Raw genomic sequence first — 13,954 nt, forward strand, 5'->3', positions numbered from 1 at the left:
AAACAAAGATACTGTCACATAATGGAAAACTTCTTATATAAATGAATATTAATCCGGGTGACCAAATCAAACATGAAACAAATGGGTACCAACCACTCACGTAGGTATGGAAATGAGAGGATGGCTCCTCCAGTCACGAATGGAAACAAATGGACTCCATAACAACTCGTTATATTGGATTTGAACTAGAAAATAACTACTGACATCTTAAACAGAACCATTGACAATAGGACAAGGGAATGCAACTCAAAGTAGAACCTCGGCACAGGCTGATGCTGAGAATAAAATATAATTACGTTAATAATGCGTGGATATGGCCAGTGACTGCAAATATTGTTAATTAAACGTGCCGGCCGCGGTGGTCTAGCGGTTCTGGCGCTGCAGTCCGGAACCGCGGGACTGCTACGGTCGCAGGTTCGAATCCTGCCTCGGGCATGGGTGTGTGTGATGTCCTTAGGTTAGTTAGGTTTAAGTAGTTCTAAGTTCTAGGGGACTTATGACCTGCGATGTTGAGTCCCATAGTGCTCAGAGCCACTTGAACTTGAATTAAATGTGGAAAGTTCACAGAAATATAGGAGTGTACCTCATAAGATTTCCAAACTGAACTTTGAGAGGAGCACGCTGCATTTGTGACTTTAACCACACGTACTGAGCGCCTGAAGCGAGCGAATTAGTCTAGTCTGGGTGCCTATTCTGTATCTTTCCGCCATTGCGCCGATCGTTTCGGTACTTAAGAGCACCGAACGGTCTAGTACTCGAGTTAGAGTCCTTGCGTTATTCAGTATGCATTTCGGTGACGATACAGTTCGGGTCTAGAGAAGCGAAGCGCTGTTGTCGGTTCGTGTCGCGCAAGCCAATCAAAAGCCAGCGGCCGCAGATGCGCGCATACGCACTGCAGCGCGCACAGCTCCACTAACACAAAGCAGCTAGCAGACGACACAGGCGTGCTATCCCCCATCACTTACGTGATCTGGGGTGCTATTCTTCCAAGTACCGAAAATTGCGTTTGCGCATGACGCCGCATTCCATCGAGCTGAAGTGCCCGCCTTCATCGCCCTTGCCTCCTCCTTAACAGTATCAGGCGCTGTATATCCATTTCCATGATACTCGGCTGAAATGCATAAAATTTTTTACAGTTTCTCTGACCGCATGTTTCCATGCATGCATAATAACGATAGCGTATTTGACTGTATTCGGCAGATTGTCGTAAACGACGCGTTATGTCATCTTATTCTCTTTCACACTGACATCGTGTTTTGGATTTTACGTTTCGGAAAATGAGTTAGGAATAGTGTGTAGTACCACATTGTACTAATACATTGAGTTTCAAAGAATAAGAAGATAAACAGAATGTGGTTATAACTCGCACCTAGAGATCCAAATGATTAAGGAGCCCACTTCCCTATATGATACGTCAACGATTTGGGTCTTAAAAACAAAACTGAAAAAAAACGCATTTTCGAGAGCTCCTGCAGTTTGCAAAAGTTTATAACATGCATCTCATGAATGAAAATGTTTCGTATATGGTGCTACAGTCTAAATACACTCCTGGAAATTGAAATAAGAACACCGTGAATTCATTGTCCCAGGAAGGAGAAACTTTATTGACACATTCCTGGGGTCAGATACATCACATGATCACACTGACAGAACCACAGGCACATAGACACAGGCAACAGAGCATGCACAATGTCGGCACTAGTACAGTGTATATCCACCTTTCGCAGCAATGCAGGCTGCTATTCTCCCATGGAGACGATCGTAGAGATGCTGGATGTAGTCCTGTGGAACGGCTTGCCATGCCATTTCCACCTGGCGCCTCAGTTGGACCAGCGTTCGTGCTGGACGTGCAGACCGCGTGAGACGACGCTTCATCCAGTCCCAAACATGCTCAATGGGGGACAGATCCGGAGATCTTGCTGGCCAGGGTAGTTGACTTACACCTTCTAGAGCACGTTGGGTGGCACGGGATACATGCGGACGTGCATTGTCCTGTTGGAACAGCAAGTTCCCTTGCCGGTCTAGGAATGGTAGAACGATGGGTTCGAAGACGGTTTGGATGTACCGTGCACTATTCAGTGTCCCCTCGACGATCACCAGTGGTGTACGGCCAGTGTAGGAGATCGCTCCCCACACCATGATACCGGGTGTTGGCCCTGTGTGCCTCGGTCATATGCAGTCCTGATTGTGGCGCTCACCTGCACGGCGCCAAACACGCATACGACCATCATTGGCACCAAGGCAGAAGCGACTCTCATCGCTGAAGACACGTCTCCATTCGTCCCTCCATTCACGCCTGTCGCGACACCACTGGAGGCGGGCTGCACGATGTTGGGGCGTGAGCGGAAGACGGCCTAACGGTGTGCGGGACCGTAGCCCAGCTTCATGGAGACGGTTGCGAATGGTCCTCGCCGATACCCCAGAAGCAACAGTGTCCCTAATTTGCTGGGATGTGGCGGTGCGGTCCCCTACGGCACTGCGTAGGATCCTACGGTCTTGGCGTGCATCCGTGCGTCGCTGCGGTCCGGTCCCAGGTCGACGGGCACGTGCACCTTCCGCCGACCACTGGCGACAACATCGATGTACTGTGGAGACCTCACGCCCCACGTGTTGAGCAATTCGGCGGTACATCCACCCGGCCTCCCACATGCCCACTATACGCCCTCGCTCAAAGCCCGTCAACTGCACATACGGTTCACGTCCACGCTGTCGCGGCATGCTACCAGTGTTAAAGACTGCGATGGAGCTCCGTATGCCACGGCAAACCGGCTGACACTGACGGCGGCGGTGCACAAATGCTGCGCAGCTAGCGCCATTCGACGGCCAACACCGCGGTTCCTGGTGTGTCCGCTGTGCCGTGCGTGTGATCATTGCTTGTACAGCCCTCTCGCAGTGTCCGGAGCAAGTATGGTGGGTCTGACACACCGGTGTCAATGTGTTCTTTTTTCCATTTCCAGGAGTGTATTACGGCAGAGATCTTTCATCTCTGTCTAATGTGGTTGAGGATTCGGTCGCAGATAAATACTTGTGACAAGCAATAGTATGAAGATGACTGCTGATAATTACATTCTCAGTAATTTAAGTTGCGCTCTTAGATTCCTGTCCAACCGTATACTCGGAAATCGCTACATATCCCGAAAAAAATGGTGAATTATTTCTGACAAGAAAAAATATAAAGGTGACTGTCGGTTGATTGACTCAAAGCAATTTCATCTCCAACAATTTCATATTTCGTATTTTAAACACACATAAATCACGAAATCATTACTGAGGAAGTGAACTCTTTCGTGCAGAAAAATCTTGACACGAATAACAATGTCTCAGAATGTGTTGCATATATGAAGAGGAAAAAAAAATTTGTATCTATCCATGCGGGAACCAATGACCTTTCGCACCGCTTTCCCGCGCGCTAACCACTTGGCGATGCCGAACACCGGTAACGTAGGGCTCAATTCTTGTATTATTACGTAGAGGAACGTAGGCTGACTTTCATGCCAAACGGTGCTGCGTAAGTCATAAATGCGTGATAGTTTGGAAGGTTTCCAATATCAGGCTTCACATAATTGCTTTGCATTGTTACTTGAAAGTTGTAAACACCTTTCGATAGTTACTAACTAAACCACATGTGGGAAAAAATACATGAAGTCACTAGTAACGTCAGTTCACACTCATGTAATATACCTAAGCAGAGCCGATGTCTTGATATTAATGATCTTTAAACTCTTATTTGCATAAAAATAATATGTATTTTGAGAGAAGATTGACCGAAAACTTTTTTTGGATGGAATCACTCACAGTAACAACCTAACCTGACCATATTTCTAACAAAGGAAAATAGTCTATTATGAACTCACTTTCCAACCAGATGCGTCCTCTGGTGATTCTTTAGTAACACAATCACTAAATCCAAAGCTAAAACCGCTAAATATGTTTAAAATAACAAATTATAGGTGTACAGAAACCACAGCTCACCGATCGACAGGGCCAGACCGAAATCCAAAACCTCTCGGTACAATTGTCGTAAAGTCGGTGGGAGGACCGTTCGGTAACAAGTCTCAGAAGCTTACTGAATAGGATATTTCGATAAAGAACCGAAAATGACGTCACTACCCAGACTAACCTACTACACCGATTGGTATGAACGATACAGAATAGGGCCCCAGAACTGGAAATCGCCTCCCAGTGAGCACGGAGATTCAGATTTCCAACGAATGAAAAATACATAAGAGCGTTAAACAATTTCCAACTATCTCATTATTCGTCAGCTAATAGCTAAAAAGTGGACAGCCGGAGCCACGAAGCTTCCCCACTCAATAACGCAATTGTGAAATTGACAAATAGGCAACTCTGCATGTAGCCAGAGCTTGAAAGCACGAGCTGTCCAGAGAAACACCCAATAATCCAATTAGAAGATAGTATTCTGAAAGTTTAAACTGTACGTTACTCTGAGACATCGTAGCAAACATTCACATGGCCTGAGGAAAGCCACACTTGCCTAGAGATCTCACATCTGTCTAAAAGGCTTCTACAAAGAATTCTATTTTCCCAGGAACAGAGGAACCCGCGTTGCACAACCCTCTTTGGGAACGAGCTGGGGGAAAGGCAAAGCCAGCCTCGCCACCTGTGGACGGGTCTCTGCCCGGAGCTAAACGTTTTGTAACGGCAGATTCCTCTTAAAAGGTCACTTATCTCACGCAACCTCTGAAATGAAGTAGTGGACAGGTTCAGAGAAAGATGGCCATTTTATCAACCCCTGGAGGTATGGTAATCCCACTGCATTCGCTAGCTACTTAATTGTGGGATTGTCGAGTGCTACAGTCTACCTCATGACGCATACATTTTCTATGCATTGAGATCGGGTGACTTAGCTGGCCAGTCGAAGTGCGATAGGGGGCCTAAATATCTGACAAACAAGGAAAAAATACATGCCACCCTGAGAACTCAGTTCTTGGAAGATGAGAGTTCACAGCACACTCTTCATGAGGAAGTGGAAGACAGGGCATCACATGGCGACTGAGTAGAAACAAACATCTCGGCTCATGTTCACAGTATCCTTAGTGAGTGGGTCCAACCAGTCGTACGAAAAACGCCCCTAAAACAACACAGAACAACCTCCACCTTGAACTGCATCCTCCACACACTTTGGTTTAAACGCTTCATTGGAGCGTTAGTGCAGTCGACGGTTTGAATAATTTAATAAGAGGCAAAACAGCGACGCATAGGGTCATACAACGCTACACCATTCAGTTGCTGTCCAGTTTATGTGCTGTCTGGCACACTGACATACAGCTTTGTCTGTCACTATAAACAAATACCTTACTCCCAGTACCTAACTCCACACGTACCTTAGCTTGCAGTTCGGTTCGGAAAGTATGAAACTGTTTTAAGTACTTCACCATTCATCGACCAGCAAATTTGTCGGGTTTAAATCGAGTGTCTTTGCCTAAGTGTGCCCTCGCCTCCAACCCCTGTCGGTTAGAAACAGACACATCAAAAAAAGTTTTGAATCATCTCGGTTCCGAGAGTTCTGGAACCTGTTCAGAAAACTGGAATAGAGACCAACATAAACAGATTGTCCCACTCCTCAATGGCGATTTGGCGTAGATCCTTCAGAGTGGTTGATCGGTCACCTCGTCCATAAACAACCCTTTTCCATCTATCCCAGAACTCATTTCTGGAGAACATGCTGGTCACTCTAGTCGAGCGATGTTATTATCCTGAAGGAAGTCATTCACAAGATGAGTACGGTGGGGACACGAATTGTCGTCCATGAAGACGAATGCCTCACCAATATGCTGTCGATATGGTTGCACTAACGGTCGGAGGATGGCATTCACGTATCGTACAGTCGTTACCGCGCCTTCCATGACCACCAGCGGCGTACGTTGACCCCACATATTGCCACCCAAAAACTGCAGGCAATCTCCACTTTGCTGCACCCGCTGGACAGTGTGTCTAAGGCGTTCGTCCTGACCGGGTTGCATCCAAACACGTCTCCAACGTTTGTGTGGTTGAAGGCATATGCGACACTCATCGGTGAAGAGAACGTGATGCCAGTCCTGAGCGGTCCATTCGGCATGTTGTTGGGTCCATCTGTACCGCTTTGCACTGTGTCATGGTTGCAACGATTGACCTCGCCATGGACGTTGGAGTGAAGCTGCGCAACATGCAGCATATTGCGCACAGTTTGAAATGTAAGGCAACGTCCTGAGCCTGCATGAAAAGCATTATTCAACATGGTGGCGTTGCTGTCAGGGTTCCTCAGAGCCATAATCCATAGGTAGCGGTCATCCACCGCAGTAGTAGTCCTTGGGCGGCCTGAGCGAGGCATGTCATCGACAGTTCCCGTCTCTCTGTATCTCCTCCATGTCCGAACAACATCGCTTTGGTTCACTCCGAGACGCCTGGATACTTCCCTCGTTGAGGGTCCTTCCTGGCATAAAGTAACAATGCGGACACGCGATCGAACCGCGGTATTGACTGTCAGGGCATAGTTGAACCATAGACAACACGAGCCGTGTACCTCCTTCCTGGCGAAATGACGGGAACTGATCGGCTGTCGGATCCCCTCCATCTGCGGGAGACATCTTCTGTCTCCCGCAGATGATGGGGACGAAACGTTAGGTGGAAATTTTATACATCGACCACGGCCTCTCAGCCCGGAAGTTTCAATTGAAGACAACACCGACCGTGAAAGCTTACATTGTGTGGTACGTGAAGGTTTCGGAACATGATTGCATTCCCATTGTCCAAAGCGACCCTGATTCCGAAAAGATGTGGTTCATTGACGGAGCTCGACCCCATCGAAGCAGGAGAGTGTTGATGTCCTGGAGGAGTTCTCTGGGGACAGCATGCTGGTTCTGGGATACGAAGACGACACTGGCTTAGGCCTCGATTGGCCGCCATGTACTCCGGATCTGAACGCAAGCGACTCCTTTTTATGGGGATTGATTGAAGAGAAGTTGTAGAGCAATAACCACAGAACCACTGCTGAGCTGAAGACAGTCATTCACGACGTCATCGGCGGCATCGATGTTCCGACACTTCAGCGGGTCGTGCAGAATTTCGTTATTCGACTGCGCCACATCACCGTCAATGATGGTAGGCATATCTAACATGTCATAACCTAAGCCTGAATATCAGTAGTGACGTTTACATGTTGAATGAAGTGTCTGCACTTCTTAATTTGTGACTAATTTACATTTTTTCATGTAGTTCAATAATTGTCACCCAGTATGTCGCAAATGTTAGACCTTTTACCATTAGCAAGCCCATTTTACATTACTTCAACAACGTTCGTGAGTTCAAGCGTAGCTGCAAGATAGGTGCTAGAACTTAAAATAAGAAAGTGACTGACACACTTACACTACTGGCCATTAAAATTGCTGCACCACGAAGATGACGTGCTACAGATTCGGAATTTAACAGACAGGACGAAGATGCTGTGATATGCAAATGACTAGCTTTTCAGAGCATTCACACAAGGTTGGCGCCGGTGGCGACACCTACAACGTGCTGACACGAGGAAAGTTACCAGCAGATTTCTCAAACACAAACAACAGTTTGCCGGCGTTGCCTAGTGAGACGTTGTTGTGATGCCTCGTGTAAGGAGGAGAAATGCGTACCATCACTTTTCCGACTTTGATAAAGGTCGAATTGTAGCTGTGGTGTGCGTACTGTAAGACCAGACAAACGGGCGGTTCCTGAAGAGGGGCAGCAGACTTTTCAGTAGTTGCAGGGGCAACAGTCTGGATGATTGACTGATCTGGCCTTGTGCTGGTACTGCGAACGGTTGAAAGCAAGGGGAAACTACAGCCGTAATTTTTCCCGAGGGCATGCAGCTCTACTGTATGGCTAACGATGATGGCGTCCTCTTGGGTAAAATATTCCTGAGGTAAAATAGTCCCCCATTCGGATCTCCGGGCGGGGACTACTCAAGAGGACGTCGTTATCAGGAGAAAGAAAACTGGCATTCTACGTATCGGAGCGTGGAATGTCAGATCCCTTAATCGGGCAGGTAGGTTAGAAAATTTAAAAAGGGAAATGGATAGGTTAAAGTTAGATATAGTGGGAATTAGTGAAGTTCGGTGGCAAGAGGAACAAGACTTTTGGTCAGGCGAATACAGGGTTATAAATACAAAGTCAAATAGGGGTAATGCAGGAGTAGGTTTAATAATGAATAAAAAAATAGGAATGCGGGTAAGCTACTACAAACAGCATAGTGAACGCATCATTGTGGCCAAGATAGACACGAAGCCCACGTCGCCGGCCGCGGTGGTCTAGCGGTTCTAGGCGCTTAGTCCGGAACCGCGCGGCCGCTACGATCCCAGGTTCGAATCCTGCGTAGGGGACGGATGCGTGTGATGTCCTTATGATACTTAGATTTAAGTAGTTCTACGTTCTAGGGGACTGATGACCACAGATGTTAAGTCCCATAGTTCTCAGAGCCATTTGAACCATTTTTTTGAAGCCCACGCCTACAACAGCAGTACAAGTTTATATGCCAACTAGCTCTGCAGATGACGAAGAAATTGAAGAAATGTATGATGAAATAAAAGAAATTATTCAGATAGTGAAGGGAGACGAAAATTTAATAGTCATGGGTGACGGGAATTCGGCAGTAGGAAAAGGGAGAGAAGGAAACGTAGTAGGTGAATGTGGATTGGGGGTAAGAAATGAAAGAGGTAGCCGCCTGGTAGAATTTTGCACAGAGCACAATTTAATCATAGCTAACACTTGGTTTAAGAATCGTGAAAGAAGATTGTATACATGGGAGAAACCTGGAGATACTGACAGGTTTCAGATAAATTATATAATGGTACGAGAGAGATTTAGGAACCAGGTTGTAAATTGTAAGACATTTCCAGGGTCAGATGTGGACTCTGACCACAATCTATTGCTTATGAACTGTAGATTAAAACTGAAGAAACTGCAAAAAGGTGGGAATCTAAGGAGATGGGACCTGGATAAACTGACTAAACCAGAGGTTGTAGAGAGTTTCAGGGAGAGCATAAGGAAACAATTGACAGGAATGGGGGAAAGGAATACAGTAGAAGAAGAATGGGTAGCTTTGAGGGATGAAATAGTGAAGGCAGCAGAGGATCAAGTAAGTAAAAAGACGAGGTCTAGTAGAAATCCTTGGGTAACAGAAGAAATATTGAATTTAATTGATGAAAGGAGAAAATATAAAAATACAATAAATGAAGCAGGCAAAAAGGAATACAAACGTCTCAAAAATGAGATCGACAGGAAGTGCAAAATGGCTAAGCAGGGATGGCTAGAGGACAAATGTAAGGATGTAGAGGCGTATATCACTAGGAGTAAGATAGATACTGCCTACAGGAAAATTAAAGAGACCGTTGGAGAAAGGAGAACCACTTGCATGAATATCAAGAGCTCAGATGGAAACCCAGTACTAAGCAAAGAAGGGAAAGCAGAAAGGTGGAAGGAGGATATAGAGGGTCTATACAAGGGAGATGTATTTGAGGTCAATATTATGGAAATTGAAGAGGATGTAGATGAAGATGAAATGGGAGATATGATATAGCGTGAAGAGTTTGACAGAGGACTGAAAGACCTGAGTCGAAACAAGGCCCCGGAATACCCTCGGACTTCAAGAAAAATATAATAATTCCAATCCCAAAGAAAGCAGGTGTTGACAGATGTGAAAATCACCGAACTATCAGTTTAATAAGTCACGGCTGCAAAATAATAACGCGAATTCTTTACAGACGAATGGAAAAACTAGTAGAAGCAGTCCTCGGGGAAGATCAGTTTGGATTCCGTGGAAATATGGAACACATGAGGCAATACTGACGCTACGACTTATCTTCGCAGCTATATTAAGGAAAGGCAAACCTACGTTTCTAGCATTTGTAGACTTAGAGAAAGCTTTTGACAATGTTGACTGGAATACTCTCTTTCAAATTCTGAAGGTGGCAGGGGTAAAATACAGGGAGCGAAAGGCTGTTTACAATTTGTACAGAAACCAAATGGTAGTTATAAGAGTCGAGGGACATGAAAGGGAAGCAGTGGTTGCGAAGTGAGTAAGACAGGGTTGTAGCCTCTCCCCGATGTTGTTCAATCTGTATATTGAGCAAGCAGTAAAGGAAACAAAAGAAAATTTCGGAGTAGGTATTAATATCCATGGAGAAGAAATAATAACTTTGAGGTTCGCCGATGACATTGTAATTCTGTCAGAGACAGCAGAGGACTTGCAAGAGGAGTTGAACGGAATGGATAACGTCTTGAAAGGAGGATATAAGATGAATATCAATAAAAGCAAAACGAGGATAATGGAATGCAGTCGAATTAAGTCGGGAGATGCTGAGCGTATTAGAAATGACACACTTAAAGTAGTAAAGGAGTTTTGCTATTTGGGTAGCAAAATAACTGATGATGGTCAAAGTAGAGAGGATATAAAACGTAGACTGGCAATGGCAAGGAAAGCGTTTCTGAAGAAGAGAAAATTGTTAACATCGAGTATAGATTTATGTGTCAGGAAGTCATTTCTGAAAGTATTTTTATGGAGTGTAGCCATGTATGAAAGTGAAACATGGACGATTAATAGTTTGGACAAGAAGTGAATAGAAGCTTTCGAAATGTGGTGCTACAGAAGAATGCTGAAGATTAGATGGGTAGATCACATAACTAATGAGGAGATATTGGGGAGAAGAGGAGTTTGTGGCACAACTTGACTAGAAGAAGGGATCGATTGGTAGGACATGTTCTGAGACATCAAGGGATCACAAATTTAGCATAGGAGGGCAGCGTGGAGGGTAAAAATCGTAGAGGGAGACTAAGAGATGAATACACCAAGCAGATTCAGAAGGATGTAGGTTGCAGTAGGTACTGGAGATGAAGAAGCTTGCACAGGATAGAGTAGCATGGAGATATGCATCAAACCAGTCTCAGGACTGAAGACCACAACAACAACAACACTTTTCCGAGTTTGATAAAGTTCGGATTGTAGCTGTGGTGTGCGTACTGTAAGACCTTCGGTACACATACCATCAGATTATTTGACTTGTCGCTCTAACGAAGTAGGCGAGTGTCAGCAATACGTCTCGTGGTCTTATCGTGGCGTGTTTATCTTCTGCCGTTAGGTCAGACGATAGAAATGCCACTTGCACGCTTAGAGTAGCAGATTCACGGTGACCAACTTTAAACAGAACTTGATTAATTTTCACACACATTTATTAAAATAATAACAAGCATAAAAATAACTTAACTTGGTTCTGGATGCTATTTACAATTGAAAACTGAAGTACCTTTGGTCTTGGTACGTTAATCGTAATCTCACATATCTCTGATACTTGACAAAGTGTCTATACATTTATCTTGATGGCTATGTACAGGAATATGGTAATCTTATTAGGCGCAGACTGAAACTTGACTACAGACTAATGCAGACTAATGCAGACTGACTAATCGGAGGTCTGTACACTCGTTATAAAACTTCACGCATTCAGGTATCACCGCGCGAGTGTGATCCGCGAGGAGAAAAGGTTCTACGTTAGCAGCAATCTCATTGGCAGCATTACAGATTAATACGCGGATCGCCGTAAGCAGAATTTGGTCCATCTCTAAGGGCGCCATCTCGTAGTGCGGACGAGCGCTGCGCCTGCGCTGTTGTGCTTAGCGGGGCGCGCTCTTGTGGGAAAGTTGTGTACGCACTGACTACGCGGAACTATGTACACAACAGAAACAAAAAGCAGCCTATCTCGATTGCGGTTTATCGTATCGCGACACTGCTGCTCGCGTTGGTTGAGATCCAATGGCTGTTAGCAAAATATGGAATCGGTGGGTTCAGGAGAGTAATACGGAACGCCGTGCTGGATCCCAACGGCCTCGTATCACTACCAGTCGAGATGACAGGCATCTTATCCGCATGGCTGTAACGGATCGTGCGGCCACATCTCGATCCCTGAGTCAACAGATGGGGACGTTTGCAAGACAACAACCACCTGCACGAACAGTTCGACGACGTTTGCAGCAGAATGGACTATCAGCTCGGAAACCATGGCTGCGGTTACCCTTGACGCTGCATCACAGACAGGAGTGCCTGCGATGGCGTACTCAACGACGAACCTGGGTGCACGAATGGCAAAATGTCATTTTTTCGGATGAATCCAAGTTCTGTGTACAGGATTATGATGGTCGCATCCGTGTTTGGCGACATCGCGGTGAACGCACATTGGAAGCGTGTATTCGTCATGGCCATACTGGCGTATCACTCGGCGTGATGGTATGGGGTGCCATTGGTTACACGTCTCGGTCACCTCTTGTTCGCATTGACGGCACTTTGAACAGTTGACGTTACATTTCAGATGTGTTACGACCCATGGCTCTGCCCTTCATTCGGTCTCTGCGAAACCCTACATTTCAGCAGGATAATGCACGATCGCATGTTGCAGGTCCTGTACGGGCCTTTCTGGATACAGAAAATGTTCGACAGCTGCCCTGGCAACACATTGTCCAGATGTCTCACCACCTGAAAACGTCTGATCAATGGTGGCCGAGCAACTGGCTCGTCACAATACGCCAGTCCCTACTCTTGATGAAGTGTGGTATCGTGTTGAAGCTGCATGGGCAGGTGTACCTGTACACGCCATTCAAGCTCTGTTTGACTCAATGCCCAGGCGTATCAAGACCGTTATTTCGGCCAGAGGTGGTTGTTGTGGTACTGATTTCTCAGGATTTATGCACCCAAATTGCGTGAAAATGTAATCACATGTCAGTTCTAGTATAATATATTTGTCGAATGAATACCCGTTTATCATGTGCATTTCTTCTTGGTGTAGCAATTTTAATGGCCAGCGTTCCCCTAGTGGGACGGCGCCTGGCGTTTGGTGACGGTTGGCTTATCTACGGTAGCCCGTGACCAGCGGCCGCTATAAGGAGCCTCTGGAGCATGAACTGTTCTGGTCTTGACCCAGTTTCGTGAAACTTTTTTTTATTTAATTGCGGAAGGCAGACAGCCCCCTGACCAAATACACTGCACTACTGTGCCGGCACCACTATACCGCCAGCAAACAGCTCTAACAACTCGTGAAGAGCGACAGCACTTCCACCGTACTTTTCCGCATCTTAATGTGTTGCCAAAACCTACATGTGGCCGGACTTAGAACTCGGAGGGCGACCGGTTTTACTGGCCGTTTTAAGTGAACGACTTCGACTTGGTCTCTGTGGTGGCTGGTCGGAGCCTGGGTTTTATGTCTAAGACTGTATCTACACGTAAGATTCAGATTACCTTTGAAAACATCATTAAAGTCATTAATACAAAGTATGCTTAAAATTCATTGTCATGTAATTAGTTGAAACTGTTACACTAGTCTGCACTTAAAACGTTTTGTCAGCTGACTTGTTGAAAGTAGATGTTCTTGAATGAATTTTTTGTGCTTATTATAGAAATAACTACCATTTTTGTATATCACGTTAGGTTTTTGCACAAAATAAAAAGTAGTATTTTGACGATTTTCACTTCTGAGCCTACAAATATATTGTAATACCATTTCATACAAGGTGAGTTTTTTTAATAAACATAGATTTAAAAATGAAATACATTTCAAAAATACTCCTCAGAACACCCCTAATTTGTTTAGTGACTACCTTGTATGCAAACAAGAAGTCAACAGTGATCCATAAATTTTTAAACTTTCTTTTGTTTGACTTCCTTGCAGATCCTTGAATATGATGACTGTACCACTGCAGCATCCAATAGTTGTCGGCCAACATAGCTGCTGTCCAGTGATACTGGTACCTCCTCTTAACATCTCGGTGAAAACGTTCACTCTGATCATTAATATAATTTCCCAAATTTTCGGAAAATTGTCCATATGTGAGTGTAGAAAGTGGACATTCACACTCATTTAACAACCCATCTTCTTAAAATTTTGCAACTTTTTGAAACAATGGCCTTTTAATTAGGATCTTCGTTATTCCACAGAAAGTT

General features: G+C 45.2%; 1 protein-coding gene across 1 annotated transcript in view; it reads left to right on the forward strand.

Moving 5' to 3' along the window:
* LOC126481753 (putative mediator of RNA polymerase II transcription subunit 23) overlaps positions 1-13,954 on the forward strand; it is a 367,427-nt gene that overhangs the window by 338,702 nt on the left and 14,771 nt on the right. The window lies entirely within an intron of this gene.

This window comes from Schistocerca serialis, chromosome 5, assembly GCF_023864345.2.
Source record: "Schistocerca serialis cubense isolate TAMUIC-IGC-003099 chromosome 5, iqSchSeri2.2, whole genome shotgun sequence".
Lineage (NCBI taxonomy): Eukaryota > Metazoa > Arthropoda > Insecta > Orthoptera > Acrididae > Schistocerca > Schistocerca serialis.